The sequence below is a fragment of the Larus michahellis genome, chromosome 9 (genome assembly GCF_964199755.1).
Source record: "Larus michahellis chromosome 9, bLarMic1.1, whole genome shotgun sequence".
Lineage (NCBI taxonomy): Eukaryota > Metazoa > Chordata > Aves > Charadriiformes > Laridae > Larus > Larus michahellis.
Genome location: NC_133904.1, coordinates 3,854,237 through 3,867,524, shown reverse-complemented (window position 1 = coordinate 3,867,524; position 13,288 = coordinate 3,854,237). Strand labels below are relative to the sequence as shown.

The window sequence follows — 13,288 nt, the reverse complement described above, 5'->3', positions numbered from 1 at the left end:
TTATAAGAAATGCCATTTATTAATGTGTGGAATAACCTCAATGGTTTTACCTATGTAAGAACAGTTTTAACATCTGTAATTTCTCATTTCTTTACTCAGTTTAACCTGCAAACATCAACTCTAATATCCTAATACTGCCACGACAGTGCTAATCTCTCCTTCTGCCAATGGAGACAGCAGGCAAAACACATAACCTGTAATGAAATTGCTTCTCCTGCCTCTCTAAACAAAATTTGCTCCCTAAGTTCACATTTCTTCCCGTCACAGTATATGCAAGACCTTACTGACGTCTCCTACCAACAGCAGACCTTATGTGGTTAATAAAAATCAGGCATTTTACAGCTCGACACCCCACATCTCCTTATTTGTAAACGGTTTTATGTATTTTTAAAGGGAGATTCCCAGCTAGATAATGGAAGAGTCATTACTGGAGCCTAGTCCTGCAAAAGCCCAAGACACTGAGCTTTAATGTCATGCCAATCTTATGTACGGAACAGCTATTTTGGGTAATTACAGAAGTTGTAATAATGCCTTTGGAGTCCCACAAAGTTGAGCTCTACTGTAACTAAGACATGCAGTCTTGCAGGCAGGAGCATTTTCGAAAGGGATTCAATTTTTTTTAATAAAATACTGAACAAAAAACATCCCTTAGACCTTACTATTTTCTTGCAGTATTTGTATGTAGTCACATGCAAGATTTTTAAGCCTAATCGTTAGCTGATGTAAATCAGCATAACCTTGCTACCCGATCAAGTTACACCCATTTACATCAGAGGAAAATTCAGCCTTATACCAGGTCTTAGTTAGAAGTAGCTCTTGTAACTCATCTGCATTTCACTTTCAGTATAAATATATTTAAACAAACAAACAAAAAAATAACCTTAAATGTTATCTGATAAAGTGCTTGCTGTTTTTGCACAAGGAACCAGAGTGCAAAACAAGCCCTTTTGCTGCAGGACCAGCGAAGGACAAAGGCCTCGCTCCAGTCCGTGAGCACCAAGGCTACGAGAAGGGGACCAGAGCTTTTCCTCCTGCTTGTTCTCGTACCAGCTCATGGAATACGTCTTAACTCTCCAAACCGACGGAGAGGTTGTGGACCACATTTTTAGTTTCTGAAAAGCAGCACAAGGACCCACACGCCTCCGTCTGCGGGTGGCCCCACGTGTGTATTTTGTGCTGGTACGTGAATTTCCAGGTGTTCACTCAAAAGCCCAGGGGCTTTACTTTTGGAGCCAGTTAGTACTCTCCAGAGATGAGAAGACTTTGCTCTCTTCTTGGGAAGGAATGGTCTGTTCTTGAAGCAGGCACAAAGCAGAGAAAGCCAGCAAGAAATCAAAAAAAAGTATGATAAAATACTAAAAGCTTGTTAGCGACTGTGCACCTCGGTTTTCACTGACGTCTTTAGTGCAGCCTCCACGTTTTCAAGTCCCTTCTGTTAAGCGGGCATGATTAATTCCCCTTCAGTTTTCCAAGCCTGCTTCTGCTTAGAAGCCAATTTAGCAATTAAATTAATCGTCAAATATTTCTTGCCAGAGAATAAAAAAGGAATTTCACCTCGCCTGGGCAAAATGCAATTCCCAAAGGATTTCAGAAGTTAATGAGCGGAACAGTTACAAAAAAAATGTAAAAATTGGCAAATCAGACAGCCAAGAAACAGACAGGAAGTGACAGATTTAAGAAAATACCTCTAAAGTAGAGGAAATGAGTCGTCCTTCAAGAAGAAATCATACATAAAAAGCACATAAAACAGAGTATTCTTTGTAGACTTGACTGAAGAAGGAAAGAAAAAGATTTTTTTTAAAAAAAGACACATCCTGAATAGCATTAAAAGCAAGACAGCTTCAGTGGTTAGCCTCATTTAGTTAAGAAGGAAATTTGAACAATTTTAAAAGCAGTGGCCAAAACCTATCTGTAAGAGAAGAAAAGCAACTAAATGCACAGGGTAGGAGTGTCTCAAGCCAGTAAGTGGCCACACAGCTGCTCACATTAAGCAAAGGGAGTGCTGCTGTGCTGCGTCTGCTCCATGCACCGCAGCTAAAGTCCTAAGGCTGGTACTCCTGAATGGATAAAAGGAAATTTTTTAAAAATACAATACGCATAGGCTCCTCCTGGGGGAGATGTGCTGAGAAAGGCCTTGTGTTTGAGTTTCTATTCGGATGAAGTTCTCCTTGACTGAGAGGCTTTTTCTGTGAGTTACAGTCTGGAGGCCTTTGCTGTAGCAAAGGGGTTTGATGCACAGCTTGGGGAGTACGTACAGATACACCTTTATCACAGCCATGACAGGCAGTCTCCAAACGCACAACAGCACGGATTGCCTGCTTGCACCCACGGAGCTCACGGACACCCCATGCACCGGGGCCGGGTAGGGACTGGCAGCAGTGCTGAGGAAAGTGTTAAGGGCTTTGTTAAGTGACACTGACATTTTAAAAAGGAAGCTCAAGCTAAGTACAGCCTTGCTTATGTGAAGTTAAGTCTTCCTTAAACACATTTTTAAAGCTAGTTGCTATAATGCAGGAAATGTCATGTATAGAAGAGTTTTATCTGAGTGCAAACACCTTACAGAGAAGTTTAACCTCCGAGATTATGTGTTCATCCCTACAAAAGAACATGCATTGTCCAGACACGTTCAGCAAGGTTTTGCTGGGGGGCGGAAGGTGGGGGGAGAAAATGCAAAAGGAAAAAAAAAATCTTCACTCCATTTTACGACTGCAAAAGGCATTTCGTATACATTTTTGTATAGCTACAATGTTCTCTTTCGTTATAATGTTATCTCATGAAATATAAATTTACCTGGACCTGATTCTTTACTTTTGGAATGATTTAAGATGTCTTTCACTAGGGAGAGAAATTAGACCAATTAATAAACGTGAAAGCCATAAGGACTTCCCCTGAAAGGGCCTTAACAGCACATTTAGCACTAAACTGCTTCAAGCAAGCTCACCGCCTGGTTTTCTCTGGCTATAAAGGCAGCAGCAGTTACACGGAGTAACAAGCCCGCTACTGTAATACATCCCCCATCACAGCCTAACTGGCATGATAAAGCATTTGCTCGTGAGGGGATTGTGCGGCCAGTCCAAACAAAGACCACTTCATCTAGCATTTCCTAGAAATCTTTTTAATTAAAAAAAAAAAAAGAAATAATATTATAATTAGTTGGGTTTTTATTACTGTTACCTGGAGACATTGCCAGTAGTTTCCTCCAGCTGCCTGCAGAGCGGATGAGATTTGCAGCAAACCTAAATCAATCAAGCCAGCAAGGTCATCTTTATTGCAGAGCAAGAAATAAAGCCTGGATGAGCCTCACACGTTACTTCACCCCTCGTCCTCCTCATTTCCCTGCTCCTCCCAATGGCTCCAGTTCCCAAGAGCTCCCAGGGAGAAGATGTAGGAGAACTGCCAGGAGAGCATCTCCCCACCACCAACTGCAGTGCTCTTTCTTCCTTCAGAGAGTAGGGGTACATCTCTCTCTCTCTCGATAAGATAGATATATCACACACACACGTTTAAATCCCTAATTGTTCCAGCATTTCCCCACAAATAGAAGACAGAGAAACAAACAGAGTGAACTATCATCTCTCCAAACTATTATTCTGTTAAATTAGCTGTAGCTTGAGCAAGCAGGGATCTACCCATCAGATGAAGCCCAGTGCAGTGATAACTCTGTTTTGAAACGTACAATCCCCCGATGAGCGTGCCCCAGCACTCTCCGGACACCCTTATGTTTTAACTCCCCTTCAGATCTTATGAATTTCTTACTTTCACTGACATTACATGGCAATGGTTATCCAGGCTATCCTGGCATGAAAAGCAGACCTCTCAGCCTTGAACTTCAACCAAAGTGCCGGGGGGCAGGAGGGAAGGTGTGTTTGGCCACCCAACCCGGATCCTTCCTTTTGCCCTTTTGGGAGGACAGCGTGACATTTTCCGTACCTTACACCTGGGAGGTTTGCCAACCCAGCCTGGTTAACCAGTACATTTGAGTCCCCACTCTCAAAGACTGAAGGACAACTGCCAAAAGCTGGCAACTTACAGCAAAGGCACAGGACAGAAGGTGCCAGCCTTCCCAATGCTACGTGCCTCATTCAGATATCTTCTTATGTCCAAGAGCCAAAGGATAGCTTATCCCCAACCTCTGGCCTGCTGGCCCTCTGGCCTGCCTCCTTTTGTGGCTGGGGTTTCCAGTGAGCCCAGGCTCACCTCCAGCGGAGCTGCTACAGGGAACCCACCCTTGATCCCATGGGAGAACCAAGGTGGCCACTCCATGGTAGCAAACATGGGAGGTGACAAGGCAAACGGGGCAGATGACAGCGAAGGGGGATCCCAAGCAGCCAGCTTGACCAAGAGGGCAGCCAGTAAGCTCTCCTGAAGCAGAGACAAGAAGTTCTCTCTTTACGAAGACGCTTGTCTAAATTGAATTTGGTTGAACTTAAAACATCATTAAAAATATCTTCATCTATTCTAGCCCACTTACTGCAGCCCACAGTACTGTGTGGTGTCCTGCCATCCACTGCGCCTCCCTCAAATCCCTTGGCACATGAGCTTTCCAAGGCAAAGGCTGCCGCACGCAGCCCCCTGCGCTTTCTGCACAACACGCAGACTCCCAGCAGGGATGCAGCAACCCTTACAGGATTACAGACTGCACGTCGCAGCGGGTCACACACAGAAGGAACTCACTCCAGGTTGTCACTCTGTCACCTTCAGCCCAGGACCACTCTCAGGGAATGAAAAACAACCCAAATTGGATCATACATATAACCACAGCACCATGGGCCAATGCGGATACTGCCCTAACAGGATACGGCGCCAGCAGCCTCTCTGGCGGGATGGGCTCAAATCCACCGGGCAACTGGATCTAAGAAGAATGGACAATCCCATGGTTTGTTTGAAACGTTATAGAAGACACAGGTTGAATGTTAATCAGAAAGAAAAAAGTACTGATCATCAACATATCAATGGGCTCAGTTTAGCTTTCAGTGCTCATTATTGTCTGGTGTGAGATGCAGGACTGAGTCTGTACAGATATTTCCAAGTTTCAAAGTTATAGCCATGGTTTTATTCCCAAAGGCTGATGTAGAAAGGACCACAGCAACTCTACAAAACACTTGAGGATTTAAAAAAAAAAAAAAAAAAAAAACAAACAAACACAAGCAAACCTGCAATAGCATCATCCAAGTGACAACGCTCAGGAACAGGGCCTGGAATATTTTATAGTCATTCTGTTAGATTGCAGCACACACAAGGCTGTGAACATTTACTTTAGCTAACCACAGAGTGCAGGAGCACGCAGAGTTACATGAAAAGGGGTGCTTTCCAATGTGTGGCAATCGGGGAAGTCTAACCAGAATATTAAGAGATAGCCGTATTTTGTCTTGCACCACAAGAACCACTGCAGCTCCTTTCTTCTGCATGTAATCATCATATTGATAAAACTGGCACCAACCCAAACTGGCTTTTTTGTCCCACCACACAAAGAGAGGCAGACACAAAGACAACCACTGATGTTATGTTGCCTACCAAAGAAAACAAAAACCAAGCCACTGTTCTCCATTGCACACTCTCTGCTTGGACAGGAAGAAAACATACTCTAAGAAGTCACTTTCAAACCTCGTTTTTGGATAAAGAGCCGACTGTTTTGCATGGTAACTAGGCATGAAATTATACCAGCTACAATGCAGGCTGCTCAGTGGTTTTTCTATGTTGGCCATCAGTCAGGTGCATGAGTGCTCCCACTTAGATTTAACACTGATGCCATGCCAGAACACGTCCCATCAGCATCACGCTTGTCACTTTAGTGCAGGATGGTTTTGCTGGCATGCCAAAGCAGCAGAATCTCAGAGCGCATTGCTTTCTTGGCAGGTATTCCTCCTTGCCTAGGGGAGACAGACATAGGGGAGTTCTGCATCTAGAAAAAATAAGATTATTGTAGCCCATCAGATATGATTTCCGGCTTTAAGGATTAGAGCTGTGTCACAGAGAGCGCCAGGGAAAACAGCAGGTTGTTCCTTAGCTTGCACCTTGTAACATTTTACTGTTTACTTGCACTTATTTTAGACCGATTTCCTTTCTGAAAGCGTATCTCAGTCCTTCTCTGCAAGCCCCCACCACACGTCCAGCCTCTCATTAGAGAAACTGCCTGCAACTAAGGTTAAGCACATTTAAGGTTCACATTGTCCTCACGCTCCTTAAGGAGACAGTTTCTTCAGCAACTGCAAGTGACTGCTTCTCCTCCACTCTCAGCACTTCTGACTTCAACTTTTACCACTGTGTTGACCCTCTGCAAAGGTGAGCACCTGTAAAACAGCTCCCTGATTTACACAGGCAGCCAGACTCTTCCTCATGGCAAGAAACTGGTTCACTTGGAGCAGCAGTTACAAAAGGAGCAACATCTGCTCCATAACCGCTCAGCAGAGCGTTGCACAAGAGCAGTTACTTTAGCCAGCCTGATATTGCAAATGCCAAAGGAATTTGGTTCCCCCGTATCTCTACTCACGGGACCTCTGTTTAGAATATTTGAAATTACTTGGACTCCACCACGCTAATAAGACCCCCCTGGGTTTCACTCTGGCTCTCTTGTTTTGGCCACCTTTCACCTTCAGGAGGTTCTTCCCCGTTCATCCACTTTGCTGCCCGGTGCCAGCAAAGAGTCTCATCTGCACCCCTGCCAGCTTGGCTCCCCCCAGCTTTATTAAAAAAACATCTTCCATGAGTGCTCTGGGCCGTGGTTCAGAAAGGCTGATGGAGAACCGCAGGTTTGTCTCTGCAGGGCTCTTCACTTCCAGCTCAATTCATTCACTCTTTGATGCCCTCTGGGAACTGAAGCAGAAAATGCTGATTATTTTTGCACTTTCTACCTGTGACTTTCTGCACCTAACTGATGGGGGGGGACTTTTCCTGAGCCCGCTCTGGGAAAAGGCCCATTCCGGCAGGAAATTCGGTTCTCCTCCTCCCTCCTGAAAACAAGTCTGCTCCTGCCTCACCTCACTTCAGCCCTGACGGTGGAATTTTAATTGAAGTGACTGCTGAAAGAGGGGAGGGAAGGTGTGGTTTGGCTGCAGGACACCGAGTCAGGACCTCTTACACTCTACACCTTGCCCTGACGGTACCTCCTCCTGTGCCCTGGGGATAACCCCGTGCCATGTGGGGAGAGCCATCGTTCCACAGGGTGGGAGCATGGGAAAGGTTTGCAAAGCACTTTGATGCTGAAGCACAAAATTCTAGACCCGAGGTAACAGTTCCCTCAACGTACTGGGAATTCAGGTTCCTCCAAGTTTCCCTGCAAGCAAGGTCAAAACCACACTTCTTCAAGCTTGCTCGAGAATGACAGCCAGTCTAAAATTAAGTTGAAGAGTAACTTCTCACCCTCTTGTGAAAGAGGCCACAAAAAGCCTAAATGAATCTTCAAAGCCTAAATAGATCTCCAACAAGAAATACTCCCCAGAGAGAAGAGCAAGTACAGGCACATGTTCACAAGCCAGAGACGGGCGCTGACACCAGGGCCTGGGCAGGGCAGAGCTGCTGCTCTCGAGGGACAGGGACTCAGTGGTGGAATACACCATGGATCTGCCCCAAGTCACCTTTTGCCACATTCAGCTATGAGATTTCAGTATTTATCCATGCTAATGGAGCAGAAGAGAACATCAACGTCAAAGAAAAAGAGTTTAAGGTGAAACAGGGCACATCCCTCTTGTGCTCTTCCTTTATCCCATGAGACCTATATCATGGTAATTTGATGAAAAGTTGTTTTTCCACCCAAGCTTTGAGTCAAGAAGCCGGCAGTGACAGCATCAGAATGCTATTTGGGAATGGAACTGAAGAGCTGTCAGCTAGCTTTGTGGGGTTAAAGAAAACCAACACAGAAAACCAAACACAGGAACCAGAAGATGGCAAAACCTTAAGGTTTCTGAAAGCCAAAGGAGACAAACATCACAGCTTCAGAACTCACCGGGACTTTGTCAGTTTACAGAGCTTCCTCTCTCCTTTCACTCCCTCCTCTACATTTCAAAAGATGAGGGCGCATTTCTGGGCAGGACTGGTTTCAGCAAAGTCTCTTTGTGAAATGAGCATGAGGACATGTGCAGGAGAAAAATATAAATATTGGAGGTGGGGGTGAGAAGATGGGGAAATTAATCCAGAGGCTACTAAAGTTTTTGAAGTCTGGGGTTTTCTCCAGTTGTTCAGTGCCCTATGAAAAACAGGGTCCCTCTGTGCTGATGCACACACTGTCTTTCAAGCCAGGTCTGTGTCTGGAGCAGAAATTCAACACGCTTTTCCCCAGAGAAAGTTCTATTGTCCTGCAGTCACATTGCCAAATTCAGACATTTAATTCAAAGTGTGAAACAGAAGGATCCCAGTCCTGCTTTTAAAGGGAAAATCTCCAGGCTACCGCTCCATCACATAACTAACACCAGCTTTGTTCAGGGCAGGACACAGCACAGCTCCCTATCCTCAAAAGGAAAGGGAGGCAACATATAAACAACATATCACTGTACATCACAGCCTCAGAGCCTGCATACCTCAAACAGTAACCAGTGCTAACAGTCTGAGGCACCTCAGCAGATGTATAGCCAAGCTGCTATAAAAGAGCCTTTGTGCCGGCTGAACAGAAACAAGGCATTTTCTGTAAGGGAGACGGCCTTGACCACCTAGCAGAATAAACGGGGTTACACATTTCACACTTCCTCTGCACCAGGAACCGCGAGGGCAGATGGCACAACGCAGACGCCGTGGGCTGGAGAAATGACCTGTTCGCTTTTGCGGAACCACATCAGCGATCTGGAGGAGCCACATTACAACCAGAAGGAAGGTGACATTGCCTCACCTTCCACCTTCCTTGCTTGCAGTTTCCGTATCAGAACTGCACTGCTTGACATAAATTTGAGCAGACCTGCAACTCAGCAGAGACTTGCCCCTGTGGTAGTGTCCATGCAAAAGATCATCAGAAGTACTTCTGATTCACCATCCAGAGCTCCAGACAAACACTATTCATCCTAATGCTTAGGCACCCAGCTCCTATTTTATATATTTTGAAATATCCTTTTCACCTTCATCCTAGTTTCCAGTGCTGAAATTAGGCAAGCTCTTTAAGGCTGCAGGAGCTATGGTGCTATTTTTGGCCTAGAAAAGATAAGAAACCACATGGACGGTTTCTCCTCAGTACGAGCACATGCAGCAGCAATGCTACCATCGGCAAACTTCAGGATTTGGCCAAACATGTTATTGCATAGAAACAGAGCAGGCCTCCCGTTGGGCTCAGTAAAATGCAGCAACAAGACAAAGTGCAACTGCAAAAGGCTGTGAATACAGCACACATTTTAACTCTAAGGAGTTGGAGAGGGGAAAAAATATTATTTGAAAAAGTCAAAGAAAAAATGCTGTGTCCAAAACCTGGAAAAGCCACAGCTCACCAACATTCCCAGGGAAGCAAAAGGCCTGTTGCTTTATGAAGATTAAATCTACTATTGTTTCTCAGTTGTTGGTTTTGTTTTTTTTTTTTTTTTTTTTTTTATAAGGTTCCCCTTGGCCAAAGATGTTAGGAAGTGTCTTCAATAGGAGAAGGATATAAAACCAAGTATGTCAGTTAAATAATCCATTATAAGGTTAAACAAACAAGGTAATGTAAGGTAAGGGGAAGGTTTCTTGACAAATCATCTGTGATAAGGTTAAGCAAATCTCTCTTTTATCAAGACAGCAAAGGTACGCATACAAAGGGAAGAGTATTCTGGCTGACCTGGACAGTGAACGTGAGAGGTATACATTCTGGAGTCATTCTGGTTGGACAAGATTGTTTTTAGTGAAGCATCTGGTATGAAGGCTGTATGGAACCATTAAAAAAATTAGGTCAGGCATTTAAACCACTCTGCACCCATACACTGAGAGGGACTGCAGGAAAAAAAGATTTATAAAAACCTCATAGCTAAGATACAGACAGTTCTCCTTTGAGTATTTATGCAGAATTATACATAATATTAATTATCAACACCCACTTACTAGGAACTTCCTTAGTCCTTATCAAGGGCAAAGAACATTGCCCTTACACAGAGTTACTGAGGAGTGAACTCTGCTATCCCTTGGGCAAATGTTTTCTCTCTCTTTGTAAGACAGTAACACAAATTAAAAAGTATGGTTACAAAGGATTAAGGGTGCTCAGTTAATGCAAACTAGCACTCTCTCCTGCATTCCTCACTAATACAGTGGTGACATAACCAGCCAAAACATGTAGCTTTAATTCAAGTAAGGTTTAAAGAAGTTACTGCCAAGTAATTACACCCATTGGAGGCCTATGAGCAGAGGAACCTTCATTAATACTCTGCTGCTATTCTCAGAGCACTTTTCTAACCAGCTGCACCAATCTGAAGTGGCAACCATGAACAAGAGCAGGCAACAAGTTTTCATGAACTAACTTGTGCTTGCCTTTCAGAAAGCACAGCAACACAAGGTCTAAGCACGGGCAAGAGGACAGTGAGCAAGGAACCCACATGCAAATGCTGGCTGCCGACTCAGAGAGACTGGGACAAGCCAAAGATAAGTGAGTTTTCTGATAAGGTGCTTCTCTCTTTATTACAGCAGGAAGGTGACAGTAGCACTTCTGGAATTGCAAGCAGCTTTCTACTGTCATTTTTCTGCTTTCTAATGAACTGCTGGCTGAGTCCAAACTATGGGTTCCCATTTATTTCATTGCTAATCCTAGCCTCTGTCTAAGAACCTGTGCTTAACCTCAAAGAGTGCCGGATGCTTCTGAAGACTGCTTCCAAGAACAAAAATAAGGCACTCAGCTGGAGCTCCCTACAGCCATTCAGTAGGAAGGATTAAACCCAGAGACTTCGATGGAGCTTAGATCCAGTGGGCATGACCCTACCTGTGCTCTCTTCATTACACAAGAGCATGTCATGCCTTTTCCTAAACCTCTTTCTAAGCTAATGACTCTAAAGCACTGGCTGAAGGAGCCTCATCTCATAGCTCTGCATAAACATTTAGGGCTCCCATCCTGTACTGACATGTGCTCTTAGCTATAAACCAGAACAGACACTAAATGAAGCGGTTTGCTCTACCCTAGCAACACTCCCAGGGCATCAGACCACCAAGCGCAGAAGCTGATGGCTGGAGCTTCATCTATGCTGCAGCCCTGGGAGCAAGTCCCTGCCAGCAGCACAGGTAAAACGGCATTACGCAGACTGCAAAGCTTGCCGTGGAGCAGAAAAACTGCTGAGGTGCTTACTTGGAAAGGAGAGCTTACTGTAGTGGCTTTCCTCTTATCAGCAATACTCCACATCAAAGTACAACACTGCAGTGTGGACAAAGTATAAATGGATAAACAGTGATTTCCAATTCAGAGTCTTAAAAAACACTTTGGGTCCCTAACAGCAATTTAAATTACACACAGGCTTTGACTCTTTTGCTGAAGTCCCCATTACTACACAAACTGCAAGTAACTGGCATTAAGTTCAGCTGGTTCTCAAGAATGCCACTGATAAAAATCAGCCAGAACTTTTACTTTTGCATCATTACTGTAACAGTATTTTAAACTTGCACAAGAAAACTGAAAGAATCACTGCCAACTAACTTGCTTTCACTAAGGACATCAGCAGAAATTCACTTTTATGTAAGAAACTACCCAGAAATAACCAGAACTCAACTTGCAGTTCCTGCAAGGACGTCCAAATAGACTTGCAGCCTGAAACTTCAAGATTTAAGAAAACAAAACCAGTTAGCTCCCCAAACCCTTCCAATTATGTTCCCAACTTCTTTGTGACACATAAAGGTCATTTTGGTCTTAAGCATGCAGGAAGATAATCCCCACCCTTCAGGCAATCAGGATTTCTGGCAAGATTTTAAGAGGTCTCCAGCTGATAACCATGGAAGTTCACACCGCCAGGAGTCCAGATAAGCTTTTAACACAGGAAATTAGTGCTAAAATGTTTTAAGCATTTTAAGGATCAATTAAGAATGGTACAACAGTCCAGCAAAGTAGAACCAGGTTTGTTACTCCAAATCAGATGGGTTTAGAACATAAAACAGCAGCAGCAGCTCTTCAGCCAGGAGATGTCTACAGGAAATGAGGTTAGACAAATCCCAGACAATTAATCCTCCATGTGGTCAGATTACATACTCACACCATCCACAGAGTCATCAGACAACAGCACAGAGCACCGAGTTCAACTGCTACCTGCCTGCTGCAAGGACTGGCCGTTGCAGGTTGTCATCTTGCATTTTTCCTGGTCATCCATGAACCAATGGTTCTCCCACAACCTAAAAAGCCAAGCTGCTTGCTGACATATGTTAAGTGCATTTGGGTACAACGCACAGGAAGACTCAAGATACTCATTTCTCATTAGTAACTGCAGCTGCAAGCTATTAAAAAAGCAATACGGCAGCACACTGAATGTCATCTTTTGCCTTGTAAGCACAAAGTCCATCAAGGACAGTGACTTTAGGAGCAGGCAACTGGGAAGAAAAAGAGCAATTGGCAGTTCCTGGGCTGAGGTGAGAAGTAACCTGTTGTTAACAGGTCTTTTCAATATATCTCCCCGCACCAGCAGCGGACCAGTGACTGCAAAGATGGTGAACTGGCAAAACACAACTGTACAGATCACAAATGCCTCCTCAGAGATTGCCCTAGTCCACCACCAGCCCAGAGAGCACATGGAAATGCTTGCAGAGCAGCTGCTCCGTGCTGTGTCAAGGCAGAGTCAGCCTGCTATCTACTATTTTCTCCAAAAGCATTAAGAAAAGCCCTCATAGCAGGTTAGTGCTACAAACCAATACGGCTGGCTATAACCACTATGTAAAGCAACTCTGGAGAATTATCTGGGTTCATCCACTCCAAAAGAAAAAGAAAATGATGTTTCACATTAAATTGTTTTTATAAAAGTAATAAATTGTAAAAAAAAGTTATAAAAATTTACATCAAACCCCATCATATCCGTCCATTTAAAAGATCCACCTTTTGCTTCTTCTCTGTAATAATTCAATTGGGTTTATTGTTTATTTAAAAAATTCAATTATTTCTCAAAACACCATACTCCAAGTATAATACAGCCAGCACTGAAGGCAGCTGAGCTGAATGTGTTTCTACCAGCCCTTCAGTGACCTCAGCTAGTTTATATTAAGCCCCTTCCCCACATCAGCACTTCATTTCTATTTCCCATCACTAAACAAGTCTGGCTTTTCTCTCCCATGCTTACAGGCTCTGACACCTCCATGCTGCTGGCGCTTTAAGCCGTGCACAGAACGTCGGCTCTAATAGATTGAGGGGACAAAAGCAAATATTCTCTCAAAATTTACACAGTTA

The 13,288-nt window shown here is 44.1% G+C and overlaps 1 protein-coding gene across 1 annotated transcript in view; it reads right to left on the bottom strand.

Moving 5' to 3' along the window:
- The window catches only part of CHSY1 (chondroitin sulfate synthase 1), a 79,503-nt gene that overhangs the window by 49,428 nt on the left and 16,787 nt on the right, over window positions 1–13,288 (bottom strand). The window lies entirely within an intron of this gene.